Genomic DNA, 17,713 nt, shown 5'->3' with positions numbered 1-17,713 from the left:
GGCTCGGGGTGGGTTTAGGGGTTGTTTTGGTGTGCCGGTTTTCCCACCCTCCCCCCCTCCCCGATTTACGATTTTTCACGATAAATCGGGGGAATTTCTATTGTATCACGACTCTAACGATTTTTGACGATTTAAAAATTATCTGACGATTTTTTTAAATCGTCAAAAAACAATACACATCCCTATTATTCTTTGCCTGCCCTGATTCCTGCACTGTCTCTGGACTCTTCCTAGTTTCCTGAAGCCTTATCCTGGCTTGACCAAAGAGCATTCTCCAGCTGTCTGCACAGACATCGTGGGTGCAGCCATGAGGTGGCATTAAATGTGCTGCATCAAGAAGGGCTCACTTTCATGCCATTCCTTACACACACTTTCTGGTGGAAGGTACCATAAGCACATACTATTCTGCTATACATGTAAGCTCTCTTTACTGAAAGTATTAGCTAAAAAGTTTAAATCTAAGCTCGTTGGGGTGGGTACAAAAAGAAGAATAGTTCATACTTTCCAATTTTTTGAAGGAGATGTTAGGTACAGCTGCATAAATTTAGTGTAATGAGTCAAACAAGAAAACTCAGCAGTCAAAGAAGGTATATTTGACATTTTGAAAAACTATTTTTAATATCTGACCACTCTGGAGAAGCAATACAATATTTGCCAGAGAAAGTTGCAGATATCATGGAGTGTGCTATATGCTTCACAATATCACTCTCCAGCATGGCATTCCTCACGATGTGGCTCTGGACTTGGGGGGGGGGGGGGTGGCAAGGGTGAAGAGGGCTGTGTGGAAGAGATAGTGCTCTAATACCAAAATTTGTCTCTTCTCAGATCAGCATGACCCCCAAAGAAGATGAATGCCAAGTGAAACTCACACTGTGGACTTCTACCTGTTTTAAAATTAATATGTTTACATTTTAAATGTTGCTTTAATATGCACTGTGGCCATGTAAATGGTTTTTAAAATGTTTTTAATATGTTCCAATTTAAAATGCAATTTTAGTAAAGTGACATTTTTGACAGATTAGTCTATTTCTTCAGTGGCATGACTCAATTTTATGACTTCTCTGTAATCTAGAAATCTCTGGTCCAGAGATGCAGCTCTTGTGACACCTGTGACAGGCCTTGCATCCTTGGGCAGGAAATTTCCTCTCCAGTGTGGAAATGTCTCGCCTATGGATGCAGGGCTGTGATACCCTTGAAACACAGGCCTGGAAACCTCTGGGCCAAGGATGCTATGACTGTGACTTTTATCACAGGCCAGCCATTGTGATGTCAGAGGTTTCCAGGCTGTTCAGTAAATCCCAGTCCAAGAGAGGAAAGGCTTGTGACCACTTCCAAGCAGAAAAAAATAACCACAACAAAAGTACAATTTCAAGAGTGTTTACTTAGCTTCAAAGTAATAGCAAAAAATGAAAAATTATATGTGCTTAGTATTTTAAAGTCCATAAATTCAATGAATAAATCCATAAACTGGAGAAACATTGAAAACCTACACTGACAGCTTGGCAAAGCTGATGAAATGTCCATGTCCCAATATATGGATGATGATGGATGATGGATGGATGGATGGATGATCCAGCATTTTAGCAAAACAGCAGTGATGAGTGCCAATGATGTATTTGTCTATGGTATGCACAATGACAGGAGGAAGAGAGATGACAAGCATTGGTGGTTGGGCAAGTGATGGCAGAAGCGAGGCTTTTGAGTGGGAGAAGCATTTGTACCTGAAAAGGAGTGTAGCCGCCACTTCTGCAAATCACAGAGACAAGCAATGTTGTGGAACCATCTAGAAGAACAGCAAAACAAAAAGTGAGAAATGCAGATTGGAAGACTAGAGACTGACCAGTCCATCATTCACTCTGAAACCAGCAAGAATACTCCCCAGGAAATTTGATCTGTAAATAATTACGGGAGGAAATGAGATTGACATCAGTGGTGGGACAAGCAATGGTTCTGTAACCTCTGGTTGGGATGGATCATTTAAGTTACACCCAGGACACATAGGAGAAAGAAAAGAGATCCTTTCTGCATTCTACTCATTCACAGTCTCTCCATCACCCTGCCAGATAGCTTCAATTCTGAATCCCAGGATTCCAATTGTGGGGATGAACACTAGTTCTTATATTCTGCTTTTTTGCAATAATAGCCCATCTCCATCCTTTTATATAGCAGTGCTTATTTAAGCTATCTCCATATCCAATAAACACACAATGAGAAGAATGGTTGTTTCCAACTTCTTTATTGATAATTGATTTGATAACTCAGTATTTACACTTCAATTCACTTCTCAATTCAAGTAAATAAATAAGACAGCAGGAAGATATAATAAACTTGTGACTCCACTTCTTATCAAAATCTCTATTTCTCTTGGAAGCTCTGTATTAACACTGAATTCCTTCTTTTCTCCAATTCCAACAAATTCATAATTCCTTTACTTTGAAATAAATTCAATCCTTTTTCAATCCCTAATTTAATTCTCATCTTTTCCCACTGAAGGTGGTAAGTAGATATATAGTCCCAATAAAGTATCAGAACTTTGTCCCAGATTTAATACTTTCCCAGAATCCTCTTGAATGAACTCATTAGGCAGTTCCTGGTGGGCACCTCACTCCCTCCTTATATAATACTTCACACAGAGGCAGCAAAGCTCTTGTTACCTTTACTTGTATCCTTTAGTTTTCTTCCTTTAATGCACTTCACTGGGATCCTTTCCTTCAGATGAATCTCTCCACACTTCTGTTTCTTTCAGGATGAAAGACTACTTTCTAATTTTTATTTTGCATTTTCAGATATATTACAATATCATTTTACAAAAGAATAGAGAATTTGTACACCTTATTTTCCAAGGTAAAATATACAACAAACATAAAGGTAAAGAATGTTTTACACATTCTAACACAAAATCTCTCACTATATTGGAAATTCCAGAACCAAGATTTTAAAGGAAATATGGAGCTCAAATTTATATCAGTCAATATAAGAAATTAACCTCTCTATAAGATGAGTCACCCCGTATCCCTTTTTCACACTTCTAGAACTCCCATCTAGAAAGCCCCTAAACTGTTCTGGCTCTAGAAATATATGTTTCTTCTTTATGTTTCAATAAACATTTGCATTGATATTTCAGAGTCATAGTAGCCCCCCGATTTATTACCTCCATTCTCATCTGCAGAAATTCCTTCTTGCGTTCTTGTGTGGGACGTACTATGTGTTGCGCTCAGGGGTTCACCCTTGGCCTGGGGCAAGGGTGGAATGGCTCCTGAAAGGAAACAGGAGATAATTGGCCCAGGGGGCGGGACACTGAAGGAGACAGAGGCTAGGTAGAGCTTCACCACTGGAAGCTCGAGGTCCCCCCGGGAGGAGCCCGTAAGAACCGGGCCACTTGGACTAAGGTGGGTCTCGCAGGATCTCCTGGGAGAATGATAGTCCGGCGTGCCCACAGACAGAGAAGGAGCGTGGTCAGGTTCGAGCTGGAGACAGGAGAACCAGAACAGAGTTGGTAATGACAAGGCGAGGATCAGAGCCAGAATCTGGAAGCGTGGTCAGGCAGGTGAAAGGTCAATGTCCATAGATCAGTCTGAGGATTGGTCACTGAAGCAAGGGTCAGATACCGGAGGTCAGATGTAGTCAGAGGCAAGCCAAGGTCCTTGAGGCAGGCGGCAGACAGACGAGTAGATTGAGAACAGGCTAGGTCTTGAGGTAGGTGGCAGGCAGACAGACAGGTCAAGAACAAGCCGAAGTCAGTACCAGAAGTCAGTCCGAGGGTACTACCTGGGAAGGCAGATAGTCGAACACAGAAACAGACAGGACTCAGGAACGAGGATACAGGAACAAGTCAGGAACGGAACTGGAACAGAAGGATCCTGGAACAAGACTAGGAACAAGAAGGAACAAACGCGAAGACAATCTAGCAGAGAACTAACCCCGGCTTCCTTATATCGTAGCTCAATCAGGGTGCATCGTGAACCCTATCAGGAACAGGTCAGGAACCCTTGGCCCTACAAGTCTCGGGGCAGGCTGCACGCGTGTATGGGCATGGCTAGAATGGAAGAAGACACCAAACCTCGGCGAGAGGCCTGGCGCTTAGTAGAAGGCCCAGCGACCACCACCGCGGACCGCTGGGGCCTAGCTGGACTAGCAACCACCGCGAGGGAGGTCGTCCCGGGACCCACTGAAGAACTATGCAGGTGAGCAGTCCCTTGTGCGGGAAGGCCGCGGGCGTGGCGCATAACACTATGTCTGGAAAAATCCAGAAATTTTGCCCATAGTATTTAGTCATCTTGTTTCTAAAGAAAAATTTTAAAACCATATTTCTATCATGTTCAAAAGCAAATGATATCAACATTGTCTCCCTACTAGTAATCTCAGTCTGTGTGGATAATTCAAGAATCTCTGTATTATTCATAGACAAGCCGTTAAGCCTGTTAAAACGGGCTACATCCCTCTGTCTCTCACCTCCCCCTCATTCTCTCTCCCCTCCACCCCCTACCTCCCTCCCTCTCACCCACTCCTCCCACTCCTCCCTCTCCTCCCACTCAGTCCCTCCCTCCCACCCCCCTCTCTGCCTCCCTCTCACTCTCCCTCAGTCCCACTCCCTCCACCCCCTACCTCCCTCCCTCTCACCCACTCCTCCCACTCAGTCCCTCCCTCCCACTCAGTCTCACTCCCTCCCTCCCCCCTCTCTCCCTCCCTCTCACTCTCCCTCAGTCCCACTCCCTCCCTCCCTCCCTCAGTCCCACTCCCTCCCTCCCTCCTTCTCTCAGTCCCACTCACTCTCCCTCAGTCCCACTCCTTCCGTCCCACTCCCTCCCTCCCACTCCCTCTCTCCCTCTCACTCAGTCCCACTCCCTCTCTCTCCTCCCCTCTCACTCAGTCCCTCACTCTCTCTGTCAGTCCCTCCCTCTCTCTCTCCTCCCTCGCTGCCACCGCCGTTAAGCCGTTAAAAAGGGCTACATCCCTCTGTCTCTCACCTCCCCCTCATTCTCTCTCCCCCCCCCCCCCCCCTACCTCCCACCCACTCCTCCCTCTCCTCTCACTCAGTCCCACCCTCCCACTCAGTCTCACTCCCTCCCCCCTCTCTCCCTCCCTCTCACTCTCCCTCAGTCCCACTCCCCTCCCCCTCCCTCCCTCCCTCAGTCCCACTCCCTCCCTCAGTCCCACTCCTTCCCTCTGTCCCACTCCCTCCCCCCCCTCCCTCTATGTCCCACTCTCCCTCAGTCCCACTCCCTCTCTATCTCCCTCCCCCCTCACTCAGTCCCCCCCTCTCCCTCCGTCCCACTCACTCCCTCCCACTCACTCAGTCCCACTCCCTCTCTCCCTCTCACTCAGTCCCACTCCCTCTCTCTCCTCCCCTCTCACTCAGTCCCTCCCTCTCTGTCAGTCCCTCCTCTCTCTCCTCCCTCGCTGCCGCCGCCGCCGCTGCCACCGGACGCCACCGCCACCCAACGCCGCCGCCGCTGGACGCCGCCACCCGCCACTACCACCCAACGCCGCCGCCACTGGACGCCGCCGCCGCTACCACCGGACGCCGCTGCCTCCCGCCGCCGCCGCTACCACCGGACGCTGCCACCACCCAACGCCGCCGCCGCTGGATGCCGCCATGCCGCTGCCACCCGCCGCCGCTACCACCGGACGCCGCCACCCAACGCCGCTGCCACTGGACGCCGCCACCCAACGCCGCCGCCGCTACCACCGGACGCCGCCACCCAACGCTGCCGCCGCTGCCACTGGACGCCGCCACCCAACGCCGCTGCCGCTGCCACTGGACGCCGCCATTGTTTTTTCTTTTTTTCTGACGCTGGCTCAGAGCGACGTGCTCGCCCGCACATGCGCGGTAGAGCTGGTCTCTACTGCGCATTTGCGGGCCGTCGGTCACAGGCCATTTATAAGGTAGATTGTTGTTCCCTTGCTTCTATGCTGCCTGTATTCAATGATTTTCGTAAGATAAAAGAAGCTTTGTTAATCACTGGTGTCGCCTCCTTTGGAATTTTAAGGCATTCCATCAGGTATGATTTAAATGACTCAGGAACAAGGATAAAGGAACAGGTTAGGAACGGAACTGGAACAGAAGGATCCTGGAACGAGACTAGGAACAAGCAGGAACAAACACAAAGACAATCTAGCAGAGTACTAACCCGATTGCCATGGCAAGGAAGTGCAGTCAGGAACTTCCTTATATCGTAGCTCAATCAGGGTGTCAATGTTAGGTTCCATATTAGGTGCTACCACCCAAGAAAGAGATCTAGGTGTCACAGTGGATAACACATTGAAATTGTCAGTTCAATGTGCTGCGGCAGTCAAAAAATCAAATAGAATGTTGGGAATGGAAAATGTTATAATGCCTCTGTATCGCTCAATGGTGAGACCGCACCTGTGTACAATTCTGGTCCCCGCATCTCAAAAAAGATATTATCATAATGGAGAAGGTACAGAGAAGGGCGACCAAAATGATAAGGGGAATGGAACAGTTCCCCTATGAGAAAAGACTAAAGAGGTTAGGACTTTTCAGCTTGGAGATGAGATGGCTGAGGGGGGGATATGATAGATGTGTTTAAAATCATGAGAGGTCTAGAATGAGTAGATGTGAATCGGTTATTTACTCTTTCAGATAATAGAAAGACTAGGGGGCACTCCATGAAGTTAGCATGTGGCACATTTAAAACTAATTGGAGAAAGTTCTTTTTCACTCAACGCACAATTAAACTCTGGAATTTGTTGCCAGAGGATGTGGTTAGTGCAGTTAGTATAGCTATATTTAAAAAAGGATTGGATAAGTTCTTGGAGGAGAAGTCCATTATCTGCTATTAATTAATTAAGTTGACTTAGAAAATAGCCACTGCTACTACTAGCAACAGTAACATGGAATAGACTTATTTTTGGGTACTTACAAGGTTCTTATGGCCTGGATTGGCCACTGTTGGAAACAGGATGCTGGACTTGATGGACCCTTGGTCTGACCCAGCATGGCATGTTCTTCTTTTCTTATGACTCAAGTGGCAATATTTTTTTCAGAATAGGAAAATTAACTACTCTCAGATTTAAAAATCTGAGCGAGTTCTCAATTTTCTCCAAATTTTTTTCCATGCTGTTTTAAGACTTAATTAAATTTGTTTGGATTTTCTCCATCAATATAACTCTCTTTTCAACATTTTCAATTTTTTTCTTGTTGTTGGTCAATCTTCTCAGTGTTTAATCCTTTTTTACTTATTTCAAGAAATGCCTTAGTTAATGATGATATTACTGACTCTATGGATACTAATGCATTCTAGACAGTATCTAGAGTCACAACAGTTGGCTTCCGTAATGTGAACACAGTTCCAGGAGTTATATTCAATAATTCTGTTGGTGTAGTAACATTGTTGTTATATTCCAGTGGAGCCTCTACTGGGGGCCTGGGAGAGAAAGTTGTATCTCCTAATGGAGTTCTCTCACCTTTTCAGATGTACTTTCCTTGCTTTCACCACCTGGATCTGTGGTCGCCATCTCAATCCCTCCTTCTCTTGAGGGGCTCGGCTGCTCTTCACTTTCTACTCCCCTCAGTCCTAGGGGCAGGGAATGCGTCGTCAGGGCCCCTGGACTCAGCGATATCATTTCAGCCATTGAGAGAGACCCGAGCTCCAGGATGTCTCCCACCGCGGCCCTTGCTTCCGGTACCTTTGGGGTTGATGCGAAAAAACTCTCTATTTTTGCCTGCTGGACGCTATCATCTTTCTCAGGAACAATGTTCTTTAACTTGGCTTTCCGCTAGGTATGCGGCATCCTCCAGGTACTTTGAACTTCAGGCAATCATCAAAAAGATACGAAGTTGAAGAGAGAGCTCCTCCATAGTGTCTTACAGGTCAGCCATCTTGGTTCAGCGAAAGACTACTTTCTAATTGGTTTGGTTTACTGAGTCCTGGATACCAAGGGCCATCAGCTCTAAGTAAAACAAACATATTATTTAAATCCAAAATGAGGAAAAATCAAGCCAGAAACAGGAAGAGTAGAATAAAACTTCCTTGCCTCCAAACAGAGGGGGGAGTGAAAAAAAGACTAATTAAAAAACATACCTCTTCTGCATCAGGTCACCAGACAAATTTATGCTCTGGAGGAGAGGTAAAAGTCTGCCAGAATCTTCCCTAACACATGATTTAACCTTATACAATGTACCCCTCAATCCAGTGAAATGGGGAATCAAGGCTTTCACAGGGAATTCTCCAAATTGGCTTAAAAGGTTCAAATCAAGCTTGAAGGCTGGATAGACAAGTAAATGGGACTCCTAAATGGGAAAACATTTGCCATAAATTAGGAAAAAATTAGCAAGCAGGAGACAGAAAAGCAACCTGTTTTAACAGAAGCTGAACTAAAAATCCATGACCAGTTTGAACAAAAGCTGAACTAAAAATCCATGAGGATAGATGTTGCTGTGGGATGATAAACAGCTAGTACAAGCCATCTGTTGTTCCCACATGGAGGAGCAAATCGTAACCCTCTGTCACTTGTTGCTACACAGAACCTCCCCAGTAAAATGGTATACTCCTTTTAGCTAAGGAAACCAAAGGTTCCCTACAGTTCAAATGATGTGTCCAAATTGAATAAGCATCTGCACCAGAAGGAAAAGCAAGCTTGAGCAGAAGTGGAACCACCATTTCTGAAAACTGCAGTAATGAGCACTGATGATGTACCCACCTGCAAAAAAACCCATAAACAATAGAAATGCAGATTGGAAGCCTAGAGATTGACCAGACCAGTGCCCATTGTGTAACCAGCAAGAATATAGAAGAGTAGCCTAGTGGTTAGAGCAGGGGGCTACAACCCAGGGAAACCAGCGTTCAAATCCTACTGTTGCCCCTTGAGACCTTAGGCAAGTCAATTTACCCTCCATTGACTCTAGAAATACAGGAGGAGAAGAGGCAGTGCTAAAACAGAAACAACAGCAGTGATGAGCGACAATGATATGCCCATCTGAAATAAAACAGGAAAATAAAATTGAGAAAATTAGCATATTGAGATAGAACATCTGGCACCCAGCATGGAACCAGCAAGTATGGTGTTCAGAAACATTGGTGCATAAATACTCACAGGAGGAGAGGAGACTAATATTGATGGTGGAGAGTGGGATGGCACAAATGAGGCATCCATGTGGAAAAAGCATCTGCACTGTAAGAAAATGCAGGAGCAGAACCATCATCTCAGTCAGCAGCAACAGCAACCCAAAGCAAAGTTGAGAGCATGATCAATAAGCCAGAGTTGAGTACAGATGGATTAGCAAGACATACAGGACTGAAAGACATGCAAAAGTACCATTTACCAAGATCAGCTTCAACAAGCACAGTGGGGGAAGGATGAAGGGCAGAGAAAAAATGGTTAGAACTAGAACCAATTACCAACAGCTTCACAGTGACCTACAAGAGACTACATATGTATACAGAGGAAAAACCCTTGTCACAGCTTACCAAGCATGTGATCATAGCTGAAGAACATAGTTCCCACCAAGTAACCTACAGCCCTAAAAGGCAATTATGTAGACATTCAGTTGCAACCAGACACCAAAAACAGAGGCTGCATTCCACTTTGCCATTGGAAGAAGACATTGATGGTCTTGAGAGGCAGTTGATGGCTAAGATACATGAGTTATCCTTAATCCATTGGTAATTAAATGGCAGTTTATGTTGTTGTTTCCACGGGAGATGGTTCCTGAAGCAATGCGCCCTGTTGGTCCGACATAGTCATTGATAGTCCAGGGTGGATCTGGTGAGGTTCAGACAGTCATTGCTGATCTGACATGGCAGTTGACTGCAGGATAGTCATTGGTGGTCCAGCATGGACCAAAGAGTCCAACTGCAACACTAGCATAGAGGACATTTATTTATTTTATTTATTTATTTGAAGAGTTTTATATATTGTTATTCGGAAAGCCATCATAACGGTTTACAAAGTGGACAATTGACAGCATTGTTAGATGAAGCTCTAACCTGATACAACAACACATTCACTGCAATGGTGCACTTCCTGGCAGACTATTGTGAAGCTATACAAAGCCAGTGCATTGTGTCTATACAAGCCAAGATGGAGCACATCAGGAAAGAAATGCACTGGCTTTTCATCACATTTGTATCAATGAGTTCCTGTCTCACAATCTGTTCCGCAACTTTCTGATCTGCCATTTTGTCAATACTAGAGCATGGTGTTTCAATTGGTAGGATGATACAATGATCTGGAGCCTCATTGCCAGCTGTGGTATTAGTGGAACACCATGAATGTCTGTCATGGATGTTTCTGGCCATGTGAAGTGGAGTTCAACCATCTGACTGTTTTCTTATGTATTTGGTGACAGAATTTAGCTTGTTAGCTGGAGACTCACTGAGCTGTTCTGCTGTTTCCATGAGAGGTTGTTTCTGAGGCTGTATCCCCAGAAATGTAGCTATTTATCTTCAGCCATGCCCACTGTGATAGGCCCCTTTGGTAAGGCCTCTCTGTGTCCATTGGCAGGTGAACACAATGGAAAAAAAATGACATATTAGAGCCAAGTGTTGAGAAATTAATACATCCTTTTGACCTCCTCAGCCAACGCTTTTCACCCTTTTATTTCCATGCATGTTGGAGTGTCCAAGAAAATGGATTAACATCTATATACACCAATCACACCAAAAACCTGCCTAAGTCACTTCTATCAATCAATAGGGAACATGGCAGCATTTTTCAAACTAGAGCTGTTTTTAACTACTGGCTTTATAGCAGTTTTTTGCATGTCAGTTTTAATGCCAGTTTTGACTTACCATGGATTTCTAGCACTGGTTTAATTTTCATACCATTAGTAATTTTCGAGCAGGGCTGTGTGTTTTTAATGCATGCAGTATGAAAAATCAGCGCTAAAATTTTATGCCACTTTTGGCATGGTTTTACTACATGAGATCCAATGGAACTAGAAAAATAACAGAGGACAACACAAATGGGGATATAATAGCTCACTTATGAAGAAAGGCCAAACAGGTTAGGGCTCGTTAGCTTGGAAACAAGATGTCTGAGAGGAGATATGATAGAGATTTATGAAATCATATGTGGTTTGGAATTGGTAACAACATTCAGATAATCTGAATGTACATCCCTACTAAATTTATAGACTTGTGTACATTTTGCAATTTTACAGATCTAAAGTTATCACCTAGCTTTTTTGAATATTGACCTCTAAGTATGTGTAATTTGTGTCATTACTTTTGATGACTACAATGGGTTTCATTTTCAAAGGGTTTAGATACCTAACTTTGGGGGTTAGGAACCTAAATCGGATCCTTTTTATACTGACTAGAGCTGAGTACCTAAATTTAAGAGCCTATTTTCACAGGGACAGTAACTTTCAAAACGGTGCTCATGCACACATTTGCGCGCTTATATTGGCTGGCGCCCAAGTACATGGTCATTTTTTATAATACATGTACATATGCGCACATGTTATAAAATGGCCTTACCATGCACGCATGTGCCACATTTTAAAGCCAGATTTAGGGCTAGAGGATACCCCTAATAAAGTCATTCAAAAAGCATACAAATGGGTAAAATACAGCGATAGACAAAAGTTACTTCAATATAAATCTAGCAAGGATAAATCTCGCTTAACTTGTGTTTTAAAATAAATCACCAGTGTCTACAATAGCAGCAGCAATTAAGAAATACTGGCATGTACTGGAGTTACATGAAGTGTTCAGAGAACCTCCATCGATAGCCACATCGAGAAGATGGAACATCCGAGATAAAGTAGTACATGCACACTTGCAAGATCATTTTGATCCCGCAAGTGCTTCGGGCCACGTCACGTGCGGACAATGTAATTGGTGTGAATGCACCATAGCCAGGAAAGTATGGCAAGAACTGTCACAGGCTATAATATACTTAGAAAATCACTCACCAATTGCACCTTGACCAATGTTATTTATGTTATAACATGCTCATGTCCAAAAATCTACGTCGGACGTACAACCCGATCGATGAAGGTGAGACTAATCAAACATAGATCCCGGTTTAATACAACCAACTTGACTGAGCCGATGGTACAACATCTTGTTGAAGCAGGTCATATTTTTACTGATTCAAGATGGATCATCATAGAGCAGATTCAAATTTCATCTCGTGGCAGTAATGTAGAATCACGATTGAATTACCAGGAAGCCTTTTGGATATACACACTAAAATCCTCGGCACTGTATGGAATGAATGAAGAACTAAATCTCATGGCATTATTATAAGTACAATACTCGTACAACTTGTCACGATCCTCTGTTTTTCCGGAGACGGAAGTAGAAGGTGGTAGGTTGAGCAGTTTGACAATTGTCAATCACATAACAATGAAGGGCCATTGGTTGTTTTAAAATATTCAAAGGATCATTGGTCTGTTGAGCAATCTCTGGAATTATATAAAAGGGCAACATCAGGTATACAGTGGCAGTGAATAGTGAGATATAGACCAGCATAGGTACAACTTGGACAAAAACAGCACAGGCAAGTTTACAAGATGCAGAAGACGTAGGAACATCTGAACATACCCTGAAGAAGAATTTAGCGTCTGAAATGTGACCACATTGGTGTTGCGTCCATCAGTCGCAGACGTCTGCAACCACTGTGCCTTACCTCTTTTTCTCCCCTTTCACTCTCTTTGGGCAAGATGGCTGTCTCTGGTGCCGAGTGCCGAGGACCTCAGTGTTTCCAGACCAGCATGGACATCCCCATCCGCCATGCTCACTCCCGTGGCCTCCTAGGTAATGAGCACACACACCTCCTACGCTCAAATACACATCATGGCAGGAACCTCGGGGGCAGCCCCATCGTGGAGGCTAGATATACCTCTGGGTATATCTAGCCTCCACCTCCGCTACCACTTTGTGTTAGCAAAGACTTTGCTTTGCTACTCTGACTGCTCTAAGCTACACGCTTAGACGCCGCCTTTCACGCTAAGGACCTCGCTCCAGCAGAAGCTTTAGACACCTGCTCCTCGGGGGTCTCTTGCTTCCAATTTCCCTTTGGGGTTCCTCACTAAGACAACTCCTCCTCGGGGGTCTTTTCTCTCTATTCTATTTCAGGATATTGGACCATTGGGTACTCGCTCCTCGAGAGCCTATCTACTTCATATCCTGCACCACGGACCTTCGGTCCCACCATTCTACCATCAGGAAGACGCCTTCACTCTGTGAGTACCTCTACGATCTGGAGCTCCAACTCCACCCACCAGCCGCGGCATTACCCGCACTGCGGTCTCCTGCCTATCATGAACATCTGGGTTAGACTATACTTCTCAGCCTGTTGAACGTACTGGCACTTTGTGGATCAGTGCCTTACCTTCCTGCTTCACCATCTATTTTTGCAGTACAATAAAGACTCTATTCATTCTGTGTCTGCTATCTGTGTCAGCCTATCGCAGTGGTTCCCCACGGGGCTCCTCCCCATGGGTGGAGTCATCTTCATTGCGAGCAAGGTCCACAATGCCTCAAACACAACAGTTGGGAGTGCAATAAGCTATCTTGGTCTTCTCATTAGTTCGGTAACGTGCCTGGGAGGGCAGTATAGCCAGTTTGGTCTTCACATCAGTCTGATAACATTGTTTAATATAAATACAAACTGAGATATTGAAACTTTATAATCACGGATCATTCACTAAAGCCATTTCAGTTTTTCAAGTTTATAGAGTTTGTGCACATATATAATGGAAAGAGGTTGGAGGTTAATGATTAAACCAAGCAAATCTAGCACATTACTGGGGGGTAATTGCATATAATATGAAACCAACAACCTTCTTCTAATAATATTATTTCTACAATTACACTTAAATGCTAAAGAATAGACTGGCAGTGCACCAGAAATAAAAGGACACATATAGAAAGAATCAAAAAGTAAGGTTATTTAAAATTGTTTTATAGGTGATTATATTATTGGATTTACAAATTTTAAGTAGGCACGTGCATATGAGCACAAATTCTAACTTCTACCACCTAATTCAAGGAATTTTAAAGAGGCGCATGCCGACACCATTCCCAGTTTCACCAGTTCGCTCAGTTAAGAGATAAGTCCTCCACTCCCCTTGGTTTGTTTATCCTTCCCTCTTCCTCATTATCCCTGACCCTTAAAACTGCACAGATCTGCCTAGTTTTTTTTTTAAGTTTTAACTTACATGGCATCCATACTAGAAGTAAAGATATACGGCAGGGGGCCTCGGCGCACACTGAATCACATCAATATTTACACGCCACATCTTAGGTTTATGCCCCAAAATGCCATTTCCCTGCCCCTTTTTGAAACCTTCGAGATGTGTGCAATGTTGGATATACGCGCTTATCTCGTCAGCTTTTAAATCCGCTTGGCACGCGAGATCCCAAATTCTTTGCGCATCCAGGACTGGTGAGTCCCATTAAGCGAACTAGATGGTCACCTAGGGTGCTAACCAAGGGGCAACGAAAAGTAGCCATATGGGGTCATGAACAAGGCCTATCCTGCTCGCAGCCAAGAGGAGTAGAAACTCAGCAGCCCAAGAGCAACACCCATCCTGCTCACGGCTGAGAATAGCAAACACTTGGCTGGCTATGAGCAGCATCTCAATGAATGAGGTTGGGACCCGGGGGGAGGGAGGGGGGCGGGCACAAGGCAGAAGGTTCACCTAGGGCACATAAACACCCTTGCACCAGCCTTGTGCTCATCCCCCTAATTAATGTGCACATTGGGCTTTTTAAAATTCACCTCTATGAGCTTAAATTTTGGAGTTTAAAATGGGCAATCATAGGGGTTAGAATTACAGTGCAGAAAAAAGTTAGGCACTTAGCACTGATTTTCAGCATTTGCTTCTAACTGGGGAGCTAAATCTAGGCAAATGAATTACAGGTGTTCCCCCTCCCCCATCTAGCTGTCCCTCCTTTATGGCTACAAGTCTAGGCCTAGGTATAGAACTGACACTACATCTAAAGCCCCACATTAAGGGCAATGAAAAGAAATTCTCAAGGAAATGTAAAGTTGTGTAGTTTCAAACAAGCATAGCTCAAACTAAAGGCCCTGTATATGCAATTACTTACTGTTGCCTTCTTCTAGGACTCTCAATGGTGTTGAATCATAAGTTGAAAATTTAGACTTTTAAATTTAGCTGATATTCTTCCTAAATTAAGTTTCCTAAAATTTGGGAACTTTATTTAGGCACTGACCATTTTTTTGATAATTAACCTCAATTGATAATACAGAATATTTTAAATGCAACCAATTTTAATATCCTTAGAAACCTCGCTCACAATACCTGCTTAATGAATAATGTTACCCAACTGCTTTTTGTCTTTCTATTCTCAAAACAATAATTTTACTTGTGGCTCATTCTTTAAATAATGCCATTGAGGACCTTGGCAAGTATTTTTCTTACAGATAAAATTTCTGAGCATTTTCATAGCAATCACTATATAAGGGTAACTTCTACCCAATACCATAAGTTGTGAGATTGATCATTTGCTTTCCAGGAGTACTTTCTTCAAGGCTGTGTGTCAGTGAAGAAAAATGACTCAAGAAGCATAAAGACTTTTGGAAGATTTATCTTAATGAAAAATGCTGCCTGTGTAAACAAACATTCTAACAACAGTAGAATCTACAGCATGAAGTAGCAGAAGAAGAACTGGACCCAGGGAAAATATTTTAAAAGAGATATGGAATTAGCTTTAAAACAAGAACGACCAATGAGCCTAAATATTTATTAAAGCATATTTCATTACTATTCAGCAGCATAATATAGACAGCGCTTATAATACACAGATGCGCACATCACAGTTAATTGTGCATTTCAATTTTGTGGATCTGAGGATTAACACAATAATTATTAATTTGCCTTTAGCTATAAATTATTATGATCATTTTAAAGGGAGGGTAATTTTTAAACAGCTCACATAGCAGTATTGTATTCTGACTTTACTGAATATTTTCAAAGCGTAATTCCACGTGAAAGTTGACTTTGAAAATAATTATTTTGCCATGTGCACACATTCACTTGTGTTAGGTCACACCTCCTCTTCAGAGGGCATAAATTCTACGTGCACACTTGTGTACACTGTGCATACTTTTTAAAATTGAAAAAAGTATGCACGTAATTGTCCCCTTCCCAGCTCCACCCCACTGGAATGCCTCTGGTCAGTTTATATAAAAGTGAAAGTATAATTAATTGCCCTCAGATCTGAGCAAATTTAGTATATCAATTTATGCACATAAAACTTGGTTTTATGCATGCAAATGGATTTGAATATCATCTCCTAAAAGACCAATTCACAGGGATGGTAACTTTCAAACTAGGGATGTGAATCGTGTCCTCGATCGTCTTAACGATCGATTTCGGCTGGGAGGGGAGGGAATCGTATTGTTGCCGTTTGGGGGGGTTAAAATATCGTGTGAAAAATCGTTAAAAATCGTTAAAATCGAAAAATCGAAAAACGGCACATTAAAACCCCTAAAACCCACCCCCGACCCTTTAAATTAAATCCCCCACCAAATAACTTAAATAACCTGCGGGTCCAGCGGCGGTCTGGAACGGCAGCGGTCCGGAACGGGCTGCTCTGAATCTTGTCGTCTTCAGCCGGGCCATTTTCCAAAATGGCGCCGAAAAATGGCGGCGGCCATAGCGAAAAAGATTGGACGGCAGGAGGTCCTTCCGGACCCCCGCTGGACTTTTGGCAAGTCTCATGGGGGTCAGGAGGCCCCCCACAAGCTGGCCAAAAGTTCCTGGAGGTCCAGCGGGGGTCAGGGAGCGATTTCCCGCCGCGAATCGTTTTCGTACGGAAAATGGCGCCGGCCATACGCGTATGGCCGGCGCCATTTTCCGTACGGAAAATGGCGCCGGCAGGAGATCGACTGCAGGAGGTCGTTCAGCGAGGGTTCCGGCGCCTCAAGAAGGACCTCCTGCCGTCCAATCTTTTTCGTCTATGGCCGCCGCCATTTTCGGCGCCATTTTGGAAAATGGCGCCGGCTGAAGACGACAAGATTCAGAGCAGGAGCCCGTTCCGGACCGCTGCCGTTCCGGACCGCCGCTGGACCCGCAGGTTATTTAAGTTATTTGGGGGGGGGTTCGGGAGGGTGGGGGATTTAATTTAAAGGGTCGGGGGTGGGTTTTAGGGGGTTTTAGTGTGCCGGCTCACGATTCTAACGATTTATAACGATAAATCGTTAGAATCTGTATTGTATTGTGTTCCATAACGGTTTAAGACAATATTAAAATTATCGGACGATAATTTTAATCGTCCTAAAACGATTCACATCCCTGTGCATATGTATCGGCCCGTGCCCAGGACACAGCCATTTTATAACTTGCATGTGTATATGCACACATGTTATAAAATAGCTGACCACATACACGTTCCCCTTTTTTAAGTGGGCACAACATGGGCACACAAAGGGCCATATTTTCAAATGCCTACACATGTAAATCCAAGGGATTTACACACATAAGTGGCCATACGTGTGCCGGACCTATTTTAAAAGGCCCGGCCACGCGAGTAAAGCCCCGGGTCGCATGTAAGTCCCAGGGCTTCGAGAAAGGGGTGGGAAGGAGTGGGGTGGGGGCAGGGCAGGGTGGTCCGGGGGCGGAGCAGAGTGGGGCTAGAGGCCCCCAGCACAGCGACCATTTGCCGCTGTGCTGGGGGATCATTTGCTGGCAAGGTGCAACAGGTAAAAGAAAAACAATTTTGGGGGGACTAGGTTAGGACTAGGGGGAGGTTAGGGGAAGGGAGATTAGTAT

The sequence above is a fragment of the Rhinatrema bivittatum genome, chromosome 7, assembly GCF_901001135.1.
Source record: "Rhinatrema bivittatum chromosome 7, aRhiBiv1.1, whole genome shotgun sequence".
NCBI lineage: Eukaryota > Metazoa > Chordata > Amphibia > Gymnophiona > Rhinatrematidae > Rhinatrema > Rhinatrema bivittatum.
This window is presented reverse-complemented; position numbering follows the sequence as displayed.